We start from the raw sequence: 22,074 nt of genomic DNA, 5'->3' as shown, positions 1-22,074 counted from the left end.
TAAGAATACAGGGATGTATACGAAAAATCATGCAATACAGATCACAAGTTTTAGAGCTACTTGCGGTGGCAGACACACAAGACACACATCAAAGATGGAGGAAATGTTATGAGTGTAAAGAGCTGGAACTGACAGAGGATGAAAAGGTGTACAAGAGAACACAAGGATGACGAAAGTTGCCGAAAAAAGGGGAAAAAAACATAGGGGGAAAAAGGAAAAAAAAAAATAGAAAGAGAAAGGAAGAATAGGGAAAGTGGGTCATGATGGAGAGGAAAAAATGAAGAAAACAAAGAAACGAAGGTACGACGGCGAAATGGGGTTGGGGGCTCAGGCGGCGTTGCCAGACACTAGTGGGGAGCGTGATGGTAGTAGAGGCATCGATATGGAGCAATATTGTATTCTTTATGGTTATTACTTTAGCGTCTGCATCTGACAGGTTTACAGCTGGTCTGTGGGGTGGGTGCGCACCCATCTTCCTCTATTCCGACCTACGCACACAAACCTCCGCTCTCTCTCTCTCTCTCTCTCTCTCTCTCTATCTATCTATCTATCTATATATATATATATATATATATATATATATATATATATATATATATATATATATATATATCGTACGAGTCCAATAAGACGACCTAAAATTTAACCTATGGTATACGTAACATTTGAGGGGCTCATAACACAGCCACCAGTTCAGGTGCACACACACCTCCATTAGCTAACAACACACGAACCATGAAAACACAAACGTAAATCACGGCAAACTCTTAGACCGGATCAAATAGTGTTACTCATTCGTTAGGCTTTCCAGTTCCCTCTTCATGCACCTACCAAAAGAGTTTACAAAATCACCATAATCGCAGGTAATCATTAGTATTATGCCTACTCCTCGGATGGCAATTAAGACGTTTCTAAATTTCTTCACTGATATCTCACCTTATGAGCTGGGTTTTTAATCATTACAACCACAACTTCCAACATGAATTTTTTGCAGTGCTCTTGAACCTCCAAACACGCAAAAACTGTACCCACCGGTAAGACCCACGACATTACACCTGGGTAATGTAGGTCAAATGTAGCGACCATGAAATGCAAAGGTCTCCTGATGCTATTAACTAGGTGAACCAAAGCCTCCATGACATTTGAACACAATGATTATCGAGGTATTCCTGCCATATCCCTACGCTGCTACCAGCCGAAGTCAACCCCAAACAAAGTCAGTTCTCAAGGATCGTCGGTCAACCAAGTCTGTTTTCTGACGTGGTCTTATCCAGCAAGCAACCTGTTACCATGACTACTTTAAGTCTCATTTCTCCTCCGCCCTTCGGCTAAACTGTAAGCAACTATTTCTTTTTTACACAAGAAACTGAAAATACAAAAAAATTACAACCTTCGAAAACTTTTTTTGGAAGTACTACGAAGCGTAACTACCCTGTATATATCTCGACTAACTAGAAGAAAATTGTGTTAAGTCACGTTTGGTTGACGTTGAACAATGCACCAGAAGTACCTCAGAAACCTAACTATGTTCCATTCCGCATCATACCTGACAAGGATGAGACCAGACTGCGTAGTAAGAAGAGAGAAATCCTGTATCTCACAGCAAGATTAACTCGGCAAGGTCCCCCTGTAACTTACTGAAGATCCTCTTGTCTAACACAAGCGTAACTCACGAAAGATCATCTGTATCTTACACCAGGTGTTACTCACCCACGATCCCCTGCATCTTACAATTGGTATAACTTACACCAGGTGTTACTCACCCACGATCCCCTGCATCTTACAACTGGTATAACTAAGTCAAATACCACCTGTATCTCACACTAGTTATAACCTAACCTCATCACACTTTAGGTTTACCTAAACAAACCGTTGCTGACACCAGATCTTTTCAACTACTGAAAAAAGTGAACTACATACTTAGCCACATCAAAGTTAACGGTACCAATATATTTAGCATATGACCGAACCGAACTAATGTATAGATTACTTTACATGTAGCCAAATCCAAGTTAACAATCTAATCAGCATAAACTAAATCAAATCAAACAAGTTATACCACGTACAATCATTTATGGTACATCAAATCAACCAAACAAGAGATGAAGTCAGCATCTGTCGGCAAACGTCTAACCCATGTTAACGTGATTAAACATCACACACCAGATCTAACCAAACCCAAGTTGAAGCTAAAGCCAGACGTGACCGGCCTACTATATAACGTCTCTTACCAGAACCCAAGCTAAAGAGACCTTGGCCTGCGCCTGACCTAACCCAAACTAATGTTCCACTTTCAAGTCAGCCGTAACAAAATCGAAGCTACGGTGATAACCAGATCAACCGTAACGGATGCCAGACTAAACCAAACGCAGAATACCAAGATAAACTACAACAGACACAAAACCCAACTAAATCCACGAGAACATGAGGTAATACAACATAAACCATCCCCAGCTATAACTAAGTTGACGTGACCAGACCACAGCTTCCACCAGACTTAAGCAAACCAAAAATAACCTAATATAAACTTTAGTAACCACCTCCGTCTGGGCAGAAGCGATGGTTCTCCTTACAGCTTTCTCTCTAAGACCCGATTGTCATGGACGGTGGGGCTGGCTGTACCAGCAAGAGATCAAGACTCCGACATGACGCTCCCTTGATGCAATAATGGCAAGGTTGGACAGGCCGACCGTCCACCCATGCCACTCCGCCTTCTGGCAACAACGCTGCTTCGTCCTTTTAACTCCCGCTGTAAGACGTGTATTACAGCAACAACCTGCACTTCCTCACAGCGAGATCCTATATCTCCAGGTAACTTCGCCAACCGAATAATCATAACACCGACTCGGCCTAAACTGTATCGAGATTCCTTGCGTTTCCATTACCATAAAGGTAATTTCCTTCCGACATGTAACAACCAGAATCCCAACTTCACAGTCTTGATACTGCGTTCGTCCCCATGTTCTCTCACCACAGTACAAAGAGCTATTACGACTGTGACCCCACACACAGCCCCGATACTGAGGCCGCACCATCGCCTGAAGCAATAATACAACGTAACTAATTCCTCGTCACACTACAGTGGTTACATTCATGATGGTAGTCAGATGGCGGTGACCGTCGCATCACCTACATCATATGCCTTACCAACCTCGCAAAAATCAGGCCACATGATCCCAGGATGAATGCTTTTTAACTGACTATTAAGAGTTCTATGAGTTAACCTTGCTCACTGGTTTATCCGGCAGACTGTATATAATTGGCCCGCTATTAGAGGACTGTTCAAAATGCAAAACGAGTATGTTCCAGCACGTGCACCGGATTTGGGACAGCCATTCCACCCGCCTATATAAAATGCATCATAAGTCAATTATGAAAGCTAATCTTAAATCACTTTCCGTGAACACAGCTCAGTCTGGGCCAGGCTGCACAGGTGGAACGTTCAGCTGATCAATCACGACGCTCACAGGTCTGGGATGACTTGTTCTTCCAGCTCTCTCTCTCTCTCTCTTGTTCAGAATAGAATCAAAATCCTTCTGCCTTGTTAACTCTCCAGCCATCACCTCTCTTCAACGCTGTGTGTTCCCGTTCCGAAGAGTTGGACCTGTGGTAAAAGTCTGGCTGCTGCTTCTCACAGTTTCTTTATAAGAGACCAGCCACATGAGGATTGACCGTTATGGTATTTCCTTTTTCTTCCACTTTCAGAGTCGGGTCTAGAATTACCTGAGGAGCTCACAATGACCCTTGCCTTTTACATACTCATTCTCTAACCTATTATCCAAGATGGCCACTACTTGGGTATGTTTTTACCAATGCTATTAAAAATAAAACTGATAACTTATTCAAACACTTTAATGTCTTCAATCTCCAATGTATGACCCCCAAGATTTCTAATATTTCCCAGTCGTGAGTCAAAATTTCTGTTCCTGTTTGATTCCGCACTGCCTCTTGCTGAACTTACAGCACTTTCCTTTACATTGTAGTCTCATCAATCTAGCTTTCCGCGTCTATCATGGTGCTTTGGGAATTATTTTTCTGAGTACTTACGCCAAACGGTGAACAGGACACTTCTGAGAGGGATGGAAATTTCCAAGCTAGTTACTGCTGCGCCTGTGGTAGACAAGCGGTCTTTAGAAAAGGATAGCGCAGAGGTAAACAAGGTATGAGATGGGGAAGAACTTTAAGGGTGAGTTTATGGCATAAACCTGGTAAACACGAGGTTCTCAAAAATCTAAGTGGGTCTACAGCAGAATAGAGAGGTCATCCAGAACTTGACAAGGAAGTAGAAAGGAAGGACCAGTTTACGTATTTAAGATGCCATACTTTACAAAACATATACCTTACGTCGATTGTGGAGGCTTGTCTTCATCTCTATGGTGCTTCTCTGGTCAGTCTGGCCCACAGGCCTACAGGAGGGGTAAGACGGGTTTGATGAGAGATAAGATAGAAAGACAATGGACTGGGAACGAGCTTAAGATGGAGGATAAGACGGAGTCGAGGCGGGTGGGTAAGATGAGCCAGAGTGAGCAGTAATACGCTTCAGCTTCTAGAACAGTTGAGGCAAGGGTAAGACGACCCTGAGAGAAGGGTTAAGAGGAGCTTACGACAGGGATAAATCAACTATGACACAAGGGTTAAGACGAGGGTAAGATGGGGGTAAGGAGTTAAGGTGATATTCAGACCTTGGTGAGACAAGTCTTGAGACAGGGGTACGTACATACAAGCCAAGAAGCAAGACGGGTCTGAGTCAGGGGTAGGAAAAGTTTGGGACTGGAATAAGACGTGCTTTACAAACAGACTAGAAAACCCTGAGGCGAGGGAAAGATAAGTGTGAGGCGGGATGACTATGAGTTGGGGCAGAGTCAAGACTAGCATGAGAAAAGAGCAAAACCAGCTTAAAGACTAGAACTTCAGACGGAGGTAAGAGGGGCTTCAGGTGGATGTAGGACGGAACGAAGTTTATAAGGGGGAATACGACAGACAAGTTTTTGTTCCATCATCTGTTTTTCTTGTCTTCTACAGCAAAAGATCAAAGGTGCAGTCACAACGAGACAGCACTCACTAACCACCTCGTCTACAACTTCACAGAAAACCATAATACTGACTCAAGCAACGTTAATCACACTTCAACACTAGGAAACGTGTATACCACCAGGCCACATTCCTGATCTTGATAATAACCCTGACAGTAATCTTCTGGACTGTCTACTCTTCCACAACTTACGTGTATGTCGGTGCTTGCAAGCTCAGCTTTCCATACTCAAGAAGCAGGCTCTGGGCAGTTCAACTTGGACTTGGATGGGAAGAAGACACACATACTCTTTATTATAATTACGTGACAAAATGAAGGCACACATTATACTTCCTGAAATCTGTGGAAATGGCAACCAACCAACATACCGTGACGCAGTTTCCGTTGGGAAACTTGTGTATCCTCGTGTCTCACCTCAGGACGCAATCAATCTGTGAAATGTACTGAAGAGATTTTGTAAACAAATTAAATTCAATGACAGAATTAAGAAATGAGACATAAAATGAGTTCATAAAAATAGATAAAATATTTCATACAAGACACTGTACCTCAGCTTACCTTATGTGATGCAAAGGTAAAAAATATGCTATTAAATGTCTGGCAAGGAAACACAGGATAGCATAAATTTCATATTAGTTTTTTCAAAAGATATATGGTTTTTCTCCACAAAATACAAAAATGAATGCACCAATATATTACTATACACTCATTTTCAAGCTTCGCTTCTACCTACACAGTTTGGTCAGAAACAAAACTACACTGTTGCTCCTGTGGTCAGTCTGTTAAAGGCAAAGGTGCCATCCAGACATTTGACTAGTGAAGTTTTCGACTCTGTGGATCATCATGTTTCTAATACCTGACCAACGTGAACTAGGATGTTTCGGGCCTGATTTTTTTTTTTCTTCTTCTTTTATGGGAAACTTACGATACTATTCGTGTTATTCTAGTCTTCCATGCATGTAAGCGGATATTCTTTCATCTAGTACTACTGACCATATACTTCAGAAGTTTCCATATCAATTATAACTGCCTACTTTCAAATACTCCGAGCGATTTCAATCATTCCTGGATGTTTTGAAATAAGACTACACTTTTAAGTCTCTCATCAGTATTTCTCGAAGTCTTTCTAGCAGCGTAAGTTGTGGCTATCTGCAACAGTTTTGTTATATCAATTACGAATGGTCACGTGCTCCCGTCACAACACAAGAGGAGACAAATCTGTTATGACTATTATCATTTTCGCTGTGTTCGATCATGGACTCTTCAGCAAACTTAATATCAACATATACTTTAAAGTCCTAAAATAAACAATGTGTTTATTCATCATTTAATCAATGCATTACGCCCCATGGGCGACAAACCTAGTAACAGAGCCATAGGGCCAAACATTGTATACAGTGGCACGTGTGTCTAGCAAGGCACGTTTTAGCATTATGTACATACGTACATACACACACACAAACACACTGGTATAGGAGCTTATATGTATGTGTATAGCTATCATCCACCAAAATGGACTCACGAGAATTAAGCTAAATTAGGAACAAGGAAGAAATTATCATAGTGTTGGACTGAACCACTGTGAGCCCGCTCACTATTCCTTCGTTGTACTGTTAGGACATGAGCGGCTGAATGTAGTCTCTTTCTGTAACACTGGAGGGAGGGCGTAGCGCACACATCATGCAAGTTCAATCCACAGGCAGTCTTGGCAAGACGGCATCATTAACTATAAGTCCGATGTGAGAATGTATTCGCAAGAAGGACATGACAAGGGAATTCTCGTGAGCTATGGCTGACATACGGTGACATACGGGTTTGGGAGATGAAAGGGCGTGAAGGGCCGACAGAGAATCACAAATGATTACTCCGCACAGTCTCCTATGAGTGAAGAGAGTAACTACATCCAAGAGGCCATGAAGTTCACAGTAGGTGGAGCTTGACGAGTTGGGTAATCTACAGAGAGTAGGGGAGAGGTAATCGACAACTGATCGGAGGAACATTATGTTAAGAGTTTGGGCTACAAGGATAGAAAATCCAGACATTATTGGCGAGCCGCTTGACAGGGGTAAGGCGCTGCTGCGGTCGGTCGAGGAGGTCTTTAACGATGGGGTGAATCCGTTGTCGTATGGTTGGGGTGATCCGCACAGGGGCATCCAGGTACAGGTACTGCGTGCAGAGGAGGGCAACACTGCCTCCTTCGGTGAATTCTGGTAGTGTTCTAGGGTTGCGGGGAGAGAAGGCTCTGCTTTTTTTTTTTCTGGAGAGATGATGAAACCGCAGGCGGATGATGAGACACAAGAGTGGAGGAAGAGCTGAAGATCTTGTGGATGGACATGTCATCAGAGCAGCGCGTAACTTTCGTGACCCTGTACGTATATAATGTCAGCACGACATCATAGACAGGGCCACGAGTGTTTCGGTCTTTGAGCCTCGATATACGTACAGGACTCACCGGAAACACCCCGAAAATTTCCCATTACCTTTCATTCGCTACTCTGTCAGCACTGATCCTTCCCTGGCCAAAGAACTCCTCGGAGTTTGTTCTGCACGCCGTTTGCATCAAAGCGCATGCCCATCTACCGTATTGTTGTTAACTGAAGGCTGCCATAACCGCCTCCGTCTACCGTACCTTCAGCTTCCTCCCATTCTACCGTACCTTCAGCTTCCTCCCCCGTCTCCATGCCTGTGAACTCCGAAGAAAACAAATATTACCAACCACAGTGCTTCTGATATTAGAGAATAGGACCCATTTCTCGCTATTGTTCTGCATCATAGAAGTGTGCTTGGTGTGCTGATAACCACGACTGACTCCCGCACCACCTGCCCTCACCGTGCCTCCTCCTGCTACTACCTCAGCCACCCGAAACTGACACCTCCCATTGGAAATGTCCTCGGTGTCATAAACAGGGAGTCAATGTCTGGCATGGGTGCATCAGACGACAGGCCAGTACTGTAGCCCCTCCTCCAGCAACCCCGCGCGCGTCACCTGTACAGTTGCCGCGAGCCGCTATTCCACCTGATTCGTGTACTGCTTCGGAATTCGCACAAATAATCACTTCGCGACGCTGTCATCTCTCAGATGTCGCGATGCACCTCACTTACAGCAAGGTCTGATTCAACTGAAACTCGCATTAATGGCCTCTGCAACAAACACATCACCACCGAGGCTCAGCAGGCAGTGATCACCACCGTCACAGAAAAGCTGAACACTATCGCTACTCGACTGGATATGAACAGTGTCGATGGCGTCTCCCTCTCCCTCACGAAGGGTACAGCAAAGCAATACCCGCCCAATCACCTCCCCCACACCCACCTCCCGTAAAGCGAAGAGTACAGTTCGATAGCCCAGTGGAGCTTAACACGTCTCCTGGAATGCCTGTGGTGTAAGGAACACTGTGAGACTCGCTGCTCTTCAGGATATGTATACCGTCACCAGGCGGCTGTTATAGTCAAACGGGAAGCCTTTGTTGGTCATCCGTTAGGCGAAAGAGAGGCTCCTCCCCTTACTGGCTATGTATCCTATATTCAACCAGTCAGGAATGGACTCAAAAGTTACGTACACTCGGTACCAACTACACCGCAGTTCAGTAGACGGTTCAACTGCTTGAAGCAACAATGGGAAATGGCAAGATTCGCTTGTGTAATGTCTATTCTGCCCCAGGGTGGATAAATCTGGCTGCCCTTCCCTCTCCAACGAACCGTGGCATGATATACAGGGGAGACTTTAACGCCCGACATGCTGACCTTGGTGACAATCCTTGTACTCCAAAACAGAATGGGCCTCATGGAACTTTACACTCGCCTCTCACCCACCACTGTCGTAGCATTCGCTGCTCTTAAGAGCGCTCTTGATATTGCAAATGGTGAGATCATCCTCAATCAATCAGTGGAGTTTTTTGGTGTCAAAGGAAACTTACTGAGATGGCTACGAGGCTACCTTCGCAACAGAACTTCCCGCGTCCTTTTATAAAGAAGCCTCTAGCTTATGCAAAAGTTTCGACATGGGCACTCTACAAGGTGGCGTTCTCAGTCCCCTGCTGTTTCAGTGTCCTCATGCACTACTCTCTCTCTCTCTCTCTTTCCTGACATCCCCGAAAATATACAAAGGAGACAATTACCACTGTCGGTTCCAGGTCTACCCTGCGATGCGATCTGGCAGATCTCCACACATTCCCAGCCAATCACAAACCCATCCTTGAATGCAAGCACAACTGAGGCCAAGTTTCGAAATACGAAAACCTCAAGAGTTTAAGACAAAATCAGGCTGAATCTTGGTGTCGGCCAATACCCACAGGTCGCCCTGCTGAAGAAAACTGGACTCCAAGAGAGGTAAACCGCAGACATGTAAACTAGCGGTGTCCAGAGATACTGGCGCCTCTTTCACGCTCCTCAGGTTCGTCCGTCTTTCCAAATTTACATTAAACCCACCGTCAACGCCAGTTCGGTTGTGGTTTATTTGCTCTGGCCACGGACCAAGAAATGAGTGAGGCGGAGAAGGTGGGGCGGTGGCTTACAAGACCGGCTGATCCTCCCAGTTGGTTTACGCTGATTGGTCAACACAACTGGTGTGTGCCAGGTAGTACACAACATCGGTTTACGTCCACCGATTTCCACAACGAAGCTATGTCGTGTGGATTACACGAATGAATTATTCAGGTATGGTATATGTTCGCATGACTTCATTTAGGTTTACACAAACTGGTTTACTCACTGGACATTGTTTAGGCTTAACTTATATGATCGATCTGTTTGGATTCTACAACTGTGTACCCAACCTGGTTTACACGATCGGTTTACTGTCGCTAATACAGCTATTCTATTCAAAATCGGAGGTTATAAAATCTACCTTTACCTGTTTACGACTAATCAACACCAAGCAATTAACAACTGTTCCCTAAAGTGGCCTGTAGCAAGCTAGCTATTTCCTAAATAAGCCCAGATGAACTAATTACCACTGCCAGGAGTTGAGGTTTATTAACGCTGATGAACGACAGGAACTTGGATGTTAACTCCTCCACCTCCAGTGGAGTGCTACATAAGCCACCTCCCCCCCAGCCTTCCAGGGGATGTCTGTCGACTTTCTCCGGAACTCTCGCAATCTTCAACTAGTCTTACTTCCGGGGGAATTACTCTATGTCGCCTCTCTGCAGGCGTCTGAGCTACACAGTCTCTCTGGAGGTGTCTGAGCAATATAGTCTCTCTGGAGACGTCTGAGATATACAGTCTCTCTGGAGACGGCTGAGCAATATACAGTCTCTCGAGACATCTGAGCAATACAATCTCCCTAGAGACGTCTGAGCAATACAGTCTCTCCGGAAATGTCTGAGCCATACAGTCTCTCTGGGGACGTCTTAGCAATACAGTCTCTCTGGAGACGTCTGAGCGATACAATCTCTCCAGAGACGTCTGAGCAATACAGTCTCTCTAGAAATATCTGAGCTATACAGTCTCTCTGGAGGTGTCAGAGCCATACAATCTCCCTGGAGACATCTTAACTTATACAGTGTCGTTCTAGAGACAACTGAGCTATACACTCTATCTGGAGACATCTGAGCTCTACAGTCACTCTCTACAGACGTGAACAATATACAGAACCACTACTTCGCTCTAGAATGTCCACCAGCTTCTACGTAACAAGATGCTCACTAGTTTCAATTGTGTACTATGGGCTAAACTAAACTAATGGTCATACAACGAGAGGTTGGAGTACATTTACCAGAAAAATATGCTTTCAAAAGACCGTCGCTGATTCCACCAGATTCACCATCTTCCTGGAGAAACAAGAAACAAATAAAACTGAATTACCAGTAATTTTTGCATCCCAGGTTCTTTGGCTCTGTAAAGTGCCAACTCAATTCCCAGGAGGACAAACTTCAATCCAGCAGTTCAACGTTACTGGAGAGCAGATACTCCTGTGAAAATTAAGCCAAATTAAACTTTACTGGCTTTCTTCATCCCTGGACTTTCGATCGGAATTAAACTGCCCATCATTATCTGACTCACTAGACTACTGCTTTTTACGGTACAGATATTCACAAAACTTGTTTATCAACCTGTTCATTTATCTATCAACTTTATATATATATATATATATATATATATATATATATATATATATATATATATATATATATATATGTATATGTGTGTGTGTGTGTGTGTGTGTGTGTGTGTGTGTGTGTAATTACCTATTTGTAATGTAAGGGGAGGGAACTTTAGACTAGTAGGGCCCCATCTCTCGAACGTCCTATACTATCGTAGAACCTCTAAAATTTCTGTATGCCGTTCAAATTTACCACATTCTATTTCATCTATTCCCTTCATCCAAATCTTGTATACTGTAATCGTACTTCCTTACATCTTTTTTTCACTAGTTTCTTCCATCATTCTCGTTCGCTATCCGTACATGTACCGAAGAACTGTTCATTGTCTACATCATCAATCTGGCTTAAAAACCTCTAGTGGTTGTGATCGGATCACTCTTCACTCTTCTCTCATTCACGGTGGGCAAAGTTAAGGCTGCTAACCTTCTAGTGTGTGTGTGTGTGTGTGTGTGTGTGTGTGTGTGTTGGGGGAGGGGGGGTTTACGGGTAGAGTTCTCCCTTAGTGTTGCACCGTCACTAAATCATGAATATATATACCTTGTATTTACTCTTAGCTAAACACACACACAGACACAATAACACACAAACAAACAAACAAACCAGCCTAAGCCAGGTGCTCATTTACCGACGAACCCCAGGAGAGGATGAAAAGCTGGGCTGGCTCCGGGCCGATAGCCACACCCTAGATTCGAACATGAGCGAGTCCGCGCATAAGTCGTTGTGAACGTGTGTGTGTGTGTGTGTGTGTGTGTGTGTGTGTGTGTGTGTGTGTGTGTGTGTTGGCGGGGGTATATTTGTACCATCGAAAGCTTCGAGTAAATCTCGTCACCATACTCCAAACTGTCATGAAGACAAAAGAATATACCCCATCTTGATCAGTATCATCTCAACCACTGACGGTGAAGGCCAGGGGAGGAGTGGGGAGGAAAAATGAAGGAAGAGGGTGTCTGGATGGGGTGGGGGAGAAAGACTGTGGGGCAAAGGATGGGTGGCGTGGAGACCAGGGGATGATGACACAGAGGGAGGATGATAAGAATGGTGAGGGGAAGGACGGTGGTGAATGGTGGCATGAAGGAAGGTGGGGAAGACACTAAGGGAGGGTTACAAACAAGAGGAGGCGGAAGGTGAAGAAGAGGGAGTAAAGAATTGGGTGGAAAAGCAGAGGTGTGTGAGGTCATGATAACCAACATGTGAGGTGTGCTTTCACTACACAATACGGGCTATAATGGGGAGCCTTTTCCCAATAACCACATAACCTTACGTCAACAAAGCAGCTAAAACTTGCAACTTGCCATAAATCCACACAAATTCGGTTAATCCAATACCAATCCGACAACTGTTCCTCTTTACGCGTACCTAACGTCTCGAGGTTTCTATACCATCCCTCGCAGCAGAGTAAAGGACCAAACTGTCCATATGCACCATTGTTCCTTCAAGCAGTTGGTGGTTGTAATGGGTTAGGGTTCGTGTTCACCTCAGACGGGAAGGTCGGATATACGATGCACGATCTTGTCACGAGCGGAATATTTCATCTACTTCCAGCCAAGAGCAAGATGAAGAGCTTCACTTTAATATTTTCCTTCAGTAACTCGACAAGAGTTATCTACTACAAAGCTTTAAGCTGCGCCTTCCACACGTGACTGACATATGTAAACTGTTTGTGACTATATCAGTTCAACACTGAGTTGTGTCCTGCTGAGCGAGGACATAAGCGATACGTTAACTTTAAGGGAAACATTCGTGGCAAACAGTCATGCAACCTCCCCTCTTATCCTCTTAACATACCCAGACGCTCACAATGGCCTCAACCCCTAATGCAGTACACCAGCAGGGCGACTGTGGAATTAGTATTTGAGGCAGCAGGAGAGAGGGGGCCTTGTAGTGAGAGAGAGAGAGAGAGAGAGAGAGAGAGAGAGAGAGGCTTGAGATGAGGTTCCTCCACTTGACACAAACCACAAAAAACCCCAAGGGACATCCACACTCATTCCAAGCTCTCCAAGTCCTGCCAATCCGCCTCCGCCCAGACCCTCCCCTGCCTCTCCCCCAGCTGACATCTCCAATAACAACACCAAGCCAAGACTACTTCCTCACACATGCTGAAGAGAGGTTCTCTCTCACCGCCACCTTCCTAAAATATATATAATGGGTACAGTGGAAGAGCCACCTACACGTCGGACTCTCTCCCTCCGTGTGTGTGTGTGTGTGTGTGTGTGTGTGTGTGTGTGTGTACGCAACAGCCGAGCAGGAGGGCAAATTCTCGTGGGAAGGTTCTCTCTCTCTCTCTCTCTCTCTCTCTCTCTCTCTCTCTCTCTCTCTCTCTCTCTCTCTCTCTCTCTCCCCTACCTCAGCTGGCAACTCTTCTAAACTTGCCACCAAAATAAAATTGGAGCGACCCGCGCAACTCTTAGGGATAAAAATAGTTCAGCCAATACACACACACACACACACACATATATATATATACTAACACGTAGATAAACAGCATCCACCCACACACATGTGCACGCATACGGACACAGGCGCAAGCGAGCATCACCCACACCACAACACCGCCGCGCAGGCTGCGGCACTGCACCTCCGCTACATTATGTGTAAGTTATGGAGGCTAACCCACACAGAACCTCATGCTTACACAAACAAGCCGACACCCTGAAATACTACACTAAGCCAAGACACACTAGTCATCCTTGTACTGTAATATAGTTAATAAATAAACAATGAATATATACACATATACAAATTAAATAAACACGAACAAAAGTAAATACTACATACATATATCACAACGAATTAATATATTAATATATATATATATATATATATATATATATATATATATATATATATATATATATATATATATATATATGATTACTTAGCGTAGACTTCGGAAGTCTTCTTTCCTCACAGTTCGGGCCGGGCCTAAGCGCAGAGTTGAGTTGTTGGTCGACCAAGCTGTTGGAAGCTACAGCCCACAAGTCCAAGTAACCACCATAGCCTACCTGGTTTAGTACACTTCGTAAACACTTATCTAGAGCCTTCTAACATTTCCCCATGGTACGCCTCACAGTCATAGTGTTTCTGATGGCACCGAGAGGCGTGTTGGCATAGTAGCAGGCCACGGATGTTCTAGGTATCTCCTCTTTTTGTGCTTATCGCACCTCTTGATCTTTGGGGGTAATACTGTAAAGTCTTCCATGCCCGTCGTACCAACTGGGGTTTATTTTTTTAGTGTAAGATGGAGACCAGATCTCCAGGATTTTCTAAGCATAAAGGACGTGCTCCAGGGAATACAGCCTCAGTGATTTCAGTCATTAACCTTAGTTGAGTGCCTTTACCTCGTCAATATAGGCAGAGAAATCTCTCCAAACACTTTGATTCCGTAATTCCACCAGCTTTGTACGATCATGTTAGCAAACGATAGCATTATCTATCTACTCGTGAGAGCATTAGCACCTTGAGGAGCGTCTGCCATGAAAATCCGCAAGGTTCATCCAAACATCTTTTTTGAAAAGGCAATTTACATGGAACCGTGGGAGTCCTCACCCAATGAATTAAAAGTCAGGCACTTGAAAGGAGCCCCGAGTTGAACAGCAGCACCTCACCCACCACCACCTATCCGTCTCCAGGGTTGACCATGGGAGGTATCGGGGACTCCCAATGTGCCCATCACGTCACCCAACGCTCCCTGCTGACTCAATACTTTTTCCATACCTTCCTCTACCACGACTGTAGACTATGTGCGGTATCTCTGGAGTTGCAGATTCCCTACCCACTACAAGTCCTGTTGTTGGTAAGGTTAAATGCCAAACCTCTGACGCTCTCTTTAGGGTAGAACATCTGACTGCTTAACACGACTTCTTTCAGGCACAAGGGGCTGGGTATCAAATAGAATGCCATACAGTGATCATGATATACATCGCCTTCATCACACCTTTATTGGCAAAATAAACAACTACAACAAAATGTATTTTTTCAATATTTCATGAAATGTGCAGCCAACAGATGCAATACTTATATGTACTAAATCTTATCTTTTGAAGGTTCCACTATAAGTCATCGCTCAAACGCTATCACCACTTGTAAGGTACAATAACCGACTCTACTAACCCCCCCCATCACCCCCCCCCCAAAAAAAAAGGAGGGACCTGGCTCCCACACTATTGGTGTTGGCCACCTTCCATATTAGGACGCCATATTGGCAGTAGACGAGAGAAGGACACACACCCGAGAGGTTCTCCCCGCTACTTGTACCTGTTGTTACCACTACACTCGTAACACTCAAGTTTGCACACATACACACACACACACACACACACACACACGGTGCTCATCGCCGAAACTCAGATACGAAGAACCTATGCATATTCTCATGCAGTAATCAGCGTGGAGGCTTGATCAAATATCAACCCTCAAATCAAAAGGGGCAATGGACAGAAAAAGAAAATACTCTTTAGCATCCGGGGCCCCAAGATCTATATAGCCCGCACGGCCATTAGAAACACTATGGGACGCAGACGAGAAATTTCAGAAAGCCCTGAGTAAGTATTTACAGAGTGTAACAGACCCGCCAGGCTGTGGTGCTTCTTACATGGACTGCAGGCAGCGGGGTGGGTTCTAACAACTAAGTCGATCGACCAAGGAATCAACTCGGCCGCCTGGACTCGGCCCGAGCTGTGGGAGTAGAAGACCTCCTGACGATTACTTCAGGGTAAACTCCCAGGTACCACATGACTGGACAGCATGAATATATTCAACAGCAACAAGACATTCCACCAACACCAACACCAGATGCTACGCTACACCAATACCATTCCGACGTAGCAACACTGGCAATTTCTGAAGTCTTTTATATCAACTCTTTTTCCCTTTCATCGAAAATGGCCTTGATTGGGGCACGTATTGCCCACGCCATGTCGGTCATCTATAAAAAATACATTAAAAAGTTCAGAAATTGCAGGAGAGGCCCGCCCGAGGGCAACGACAATCATCGATGCATAAATAACAGGAAATGCAGCTTCGACACAAGAAGTACCGCCAGATGCAGCTCGGAGAACAAGGTACGTCGGCAATAACATATACTGCTGCAACACCAGCAACAACACGGATGCAATATCGGTATAATCACCAGATACAGCAAAAACGAGAACAGCTGCAGATACAATAAATGATACAGCAACGCCACCTTTTGCAGCATTAACAAACATTCAAACATTACCAAATTATACGGTGGAAACAGTGTAACTAAAAAGAAAGAAAAAAAAAAAGCTGGAAACGCCCCATCTGCAACAAGTGCACCAGATGGAGCACAATCAACGGCAGGTGGCAGCATTAACAGGCTAATCAGCAACAGCAACAAGGGACAACGGTATGATCGACCCCACCAACAACAGGAGAGACACCAGCAGGAACCCCACCATCAACAACAAGTAACAACACGGGGCCCCTCTCGCCTTCAGGACGGGCGCGAGTCATGCACGACTCGCGGATAATTTTGGTACTGACGTCATGAAACGCGTAACCTGTTCTGCCTCTCCCCCGCCTTCAACCTACCATACTTCTGTGATGAAGGAACACCTGCAGCAGACTACAGGGAGACATGAGGTATAATGTGGTATACCACAATTCCCTGCAACAAACATAAAAGTGTGGCGTACAGCAAACACTAAAGATCTTCAAAAACAAAACGACTAAACCCCCCCCCCCCCCCCGAGTGAATGTGTGTAAAAGATTGTGAGGAAGAGGAACACAGAAGCCAAAATATGACACAATTCAGGCAGAACAGATGACATTTACGATAGGTAGGCAACCAGAAGTCTGTCGCTGACACACTCACATCACATCAGCTAAAGAACACGACGGCAAGTGCGGTTGGAAGGTAGCTAACATTCTGCCTCACCAACGACACAACAACCCAACAGAACTACACCAGAACCATCTTCATACTCATGGTCAAAAAGCTGCTTCTTACAAGACCGCTCAACCATATGCCAGACACGAAGCCCGCTAAATAACGTTAACGATGCTAACGGCTGCCCCACATAGAATAAGGATAATGACAGTGTTCCGAGGGGAGAGGGGCTGAGCGGCGGGGAGGCATCGCAGTCACGCGAACCCTTTCCACTGAGCCACGGTGGATGCTGCACGGAGAGGAGGCTAGCCCCACCACAAGTGCTAGGCGCAACATAAACAGCCGGGCTGTCTTCTGCCGCGAGATCTTATCCACCACGTTCTCTTGCACTACGTAACCCATGTCCGTCGGCCCAACTTTCAAAGGGATCCATTTTTCAGTAGAGCTCTGTAAACATCACGAGGTGCGAGCCTTCAAGTAGGAGAGCGACGGCTAATTATTATCTAAGTTTAGGTTAAGTCTATCTTGTGTCAGCGATAGACACATCAGAAAACCTGAAATGACAGTACATCTGATGAGGTCTTATTCTATTTATTGTTCTCGTCAATTCCAACTTAAATAGTCGAGCTAAAATTTCCACCATCTGGAATGCGATGATAAGTCAAGGGAAGCACAAGAGACACCAGCGAAGGATGATTTCAAGCATACAGCACTGTATGCTCCTGTTCCATCAGCTGGTAAGCGGGGAGTAAAGCGACAGATGGATAGTCTACTTCCAGCACCTTGGCTGTGTTACAATCAAGAGCTACACTCCCGTGTACGCATGATGATGAAGGACTTGTGGGAGATGGCGTAGAACACGAAACAACCACGAAATATCTCCTAAAAGGAAATCAAACCGAGATATCAACTTTATCATGAGAAGGGACACCGCCCATCCGGAGCCGAGGATTGTTTCATACATAGCCTCGGAACGGCTGAAATCTCTGAGGTTATACTCAGTGGAGCGCAGATGGGTGCGGTATATCATCACCAATACCTGGAGTATCCTCATGGATATGGTTCCCAATTCAAATTCGGATATGAAACCCTACTGGCAAGAATGGCATGAAAGACAGTGAAATACAACCCCTGAAATCCAATGGTAAGATATTCACATTAATAGTCAACATCTCAAACATCCAGGCCCCAAGACTCTTTCCAACATCCTGCCTCCTACCATCAGAATGCAGAGCAGGAAGTTTAAGAGTGCCCTGGACAAGTACTTGCAAACTTTACCAGGCCAGTTAGGGTGTGGGGGCTATGTGGGCATGTGGGCGGCAGCCTCCAACAGCTTGGTCGACCAACAACCCAACCCAACAGCCCAGGCTGTGGGGGAAGAAGACCCCCGAAGACTTCCAACAGCTAGTCAACCGGTATCCATTTGCCATCACAAACATGGGGTGTATAGTGGAAAAACGATGATGGACTTTGATCAATATCTACAAAATGCTACAGGTCAGCCAGGTCGACCTAAGACTCAACTTAGCAGTTTCAGTCTGGTCGATCTAAGACCCAACCCAGCAGTTTGAACACAACCCAAGCTGTGGAGGTAGACGACCTCCGAAAACATCTTAAAATTAGCAGCACTGAAAAGCTGGCAACCTCTACTTCTTGATACCTTACGCTGATTTCGGTGAGCTCCAACCCTAACAACTTCGATGCTGAACAGTTTATCTTGGGAGATGGTTTGTTGCCACAAGACATAAAAACTGTTGCAAATGAGTTGGTCAGGAGCATGTATGGGGTCTCTGTAGTAACTTATAAACTAGAAGCTGCTGCCACAAGCAACCTGAATATCTGGTGAACTACAGAGCAACTCTGTCCCAGTCCGGGATGTGGGAGTAAAAACAAGTTCACGAATTCGATGAAGATTTAATACATTTAACGGCTTAATTCCTATCAGTAATATAAGACCCTAATATCATTAATCAAACTTTCAGAGTTTTCACTTGGGAAAACTAGCAAGTCATATCAAAGCACTTAAATAAATTCTTGTGGTGGCAATGGGGTCGAAACCCGAGCGATGGAGGATACAGTACTTCCAGAAAGTAATCATTCGCAACTCCGCATACACCAACTCACGTGTAGGAACACATTCCATCTTAAACAAAACGCCCAGAAAGCCGTATAAATTAAGCAATGACATGCTATCCTGGTGCGTCTGGCCCCAGTACACACCATCACAACCAACACAATGACACAAGTGGGTCATTCCACCAGTTTCAACGATGGGTACAACCACTTCAAACCTACAATCTTCCCATTCAACCCTCAAAAATACCCAACCTTACGTTCACCTTATGATGAGGTCTCAGAGGCTCTTTTACCTCCAGTGGCTGTTGTTACAGGAAAAAAAACCCGCTGTGATGCTCCTTTCTGCCGTCAAGCTGTTTGGGGCCGAGGCCGCTACGACTTTTATACTCACTACTTTCACCAGCTGTCTGGTACACTCTTAAAGTACCTGCCGCGGGCTTTTTTTTTTTTTTCTTTCAACTTCTCTGGGGCTTATCGAACTTTTTAATTTTTCGATTTGAAAAGTAATATATTGACCACTTTCTTTGTTACTTAAAGTCGAGTTTTACAATTTAAAAGTAAAAACCTTCTACCGACTTCCCCGTTCGACTCCTCCCAACTCACCTCTCCGAACAATTGTCCCTTCACTTTATCTTCCCTACTCACCACACCCACCCCGTTCTATCCCTATAATCGTACAACATCTTCCGACCAAAATATACGTACGTTTTCTAGGATCTACTCTGACGACTTGTACACTTAACTCGCACTGACTTGGGAGGTCGTCTAAAATCCCCCAGCTCAGCCCGACATCAAGCTACTGTGACGCTATTCTGCTTCGTCAGGTTGTTGGAGGTGGCAGACTCGCAAGCATACGGAACAGCATCCTAGTTGTTACGGTATACTCTGAAGCATACATATTTGTCTAGACCCTTTTTTAAATCTATACTCTGAACAGACCACAGTGTTTCTAATGGCTGCATGCAATGTTTAACATGTTTGAGACTACTTTTTTTTCATTTATCAAATATACATTTTAGTGGCAGTGAAATATTGGAATCGACTGAAATCACAGACAGGAGGTAAAATATACCACCATTTACTCTTGAAAAATCCTGAAGGAATGTTCCCAAACATAAACTCAGATATGGTTCCACATTAGTACGATGGGCATGGATGACAGTAAAATACTACCCAAAAATGTAAAGGTGCAATAAGCACAAAAAGAGAAAATATCTTGACCGTCCGAGGCCTAGTGCTATTTATTCGACACGTTATCTGCGGACTTGAGAAACACCGTGGCATGGTGGAGATATCTAAGACGACACGGGATAAGTATTTACTAGGTTTGCCAGACCAGATAGGCTGTGGCGGACATGTGGGCTTGCTGGATCTAGCCCGAGCTGTTGGAGGCTGACCTCCAAAGCCTAAATTAGATAATATTTTACCGTCTTCCGTAACTTTCGTGCCAACAGGGAACTGCCTTTGGGTGAAGCTGGGAACGAAGTATTTCATAATTTTTCAAATATTAACAAGATATAAAGCATCTCTCCTGTCAGTCTGTGCTCCAGCGAGTACAGTCTGGAGTGCCTGCAATCTTTTTCCAGTAGTTCAGACTGCTGAGAGTATATTGTAGGTTGTGAAAGATATCTGCAAACTCTCCAATTCTTCAATGTCGACCGCCCAGTGAGGTAATGTTCGGGCACATCAGTATTCTACTCGTCCGTATGAGTGACTTTAAGCGTCATCAGCGGGTTTCCATTTCGGCTTAAGATTGATAAAATTCAACCTGCCATCTTTTTTTGAAGTGACATATGTTGCTCTGTTGCGTTCAATGAAGGTCAGGTCGTCATAAATATTATTCCGAGGTCTTTCACACAGGCTTTTTGAAATATAATGGTGCCCGTTACTATCAGGTATCCTGGACGGTTTTCTTTCTTACTTGCCCCATACCGGAGTAGCAGGAACTTTTCACCATTAAAAGGTATGTTATTTTCACCATGCCATCGAAGAATCTGGACGGTCTGTCATTTCTCATTGTCTTTTACTGATGAAATTTCCACACATCCCAGTAGCATATACAAAGGATGATATGAATCTGTGCCTCGTATTTACCTCAGTCAAACATGCAGGCACGGCGAAATTAAGCTCTTTACCTTAGAGACGCTGGAAATGATCTGATTACAAGTTGTTATGTTAGTAGAGTGATGAGTTTTATATCCATCTTCCAGCTTTTCTAGTTATATTCCCTTCTTGCGCATTGTGTAAGCTGTTACCACTTGCAAATTCATCAAAGGATTTTGCAAAATCTGTGCATATCACGTTAGCGTTCTGTCTGTTCTACAGCGCCTCTATAATTTTATCGTAGTGATGAAGCAACTGAGAGAAGCATGACTTTCCAGGATGCCTGGGTTATGTAGATTATTCGAGTTCAGGAAGTTAGTCTTAGTCAACTGACAACTTACTCTTTCGATGACTTCATTGTGTGATAGCGATACTGGTCGTGGTCCTCGATTCGTGACTTCAGTACGAAATGTTCTGCTGACTGCAAAAGAACATTTCTGGTCTCTACATCACTCCCTAAAAATCTAACCCCTCCTCCCCCAACTCCCAAAAGTAGACATTAACATGTCAAGAAACTATCTAACATTCAAGCATTACATGCCAACGGGCTGCGGCTTCCAACAGCTTGATCGACCAACGACCCACTCCAACAGCCTGGCCCAGGCCGACCTGTGAAGACCTCGAAAACTTCACCAGGTATTCAGCAAAAGAGAGACTGATGATTCATTATCTGCCAAAACCCAGAGCATTCCAGCAGCTAAAACAATGGTAACCATGCACTAAACTGGGAGGTCTTCTTACCCTACAGTTCAGGCAGGGTCAAAGCTGATGAGTTAGGTCGTTAGTTGACCAAGCTATTGGAGGCCGCTACCCGTTGGCCCACGTAACCACCACATACAACCTGGCTGGTCTTGTATACTTGGCAAATACTTACGCAGGGCCTTCTTAAATGTCTCCACCGTGCATCC

The 22,074-nt window shown here is 44.6% G+C and overlaps 1 protein-coding gene across 15 annotated transcripts in view; it reads right to left on the bottom strand.

Annotated features, from left to right (window-relative positions):
* Positions 1-22,074, bottom strand: part of LOC139753727 (uncharacterized) — a 1,039,260-nt gene that overhangs the window by 957,955 nt on the left and 59,231 nt on the right. Inside the window, exon 2 of one of the 15 annotated variants that reach the window (XM_071670494.1) lies at positions 10,749-10,803. The exons of the other annotated variants lie outside the window; for them this stretch is intronic. The gene's annotated coding sequence lies outside the window, so the exon portion shown is untranslated. The remainder of the gene's footprint in view (positions 1-10,748; positions 10,804-22,074) is intronic. 15 annotated transcript variants of the gene reach the window in all.

This window comes from Panulirus ornatus, chromosome 15 (genome assembly GCF_036320965.1).
Source record: "Panulirus ornatus isolate Po-2019 chromosome 15, ASM3632096v1, whole genome shotgun sequence".
NCBI lineage: Eukaryota > Metazoa > Arthropoda > Malacostraca > Decapoda > Palinuridae > Panulirus > Panulirus ornatus.
This window is presented reverse-complemented; position numbering and strand designations above follow the sequence as displayed.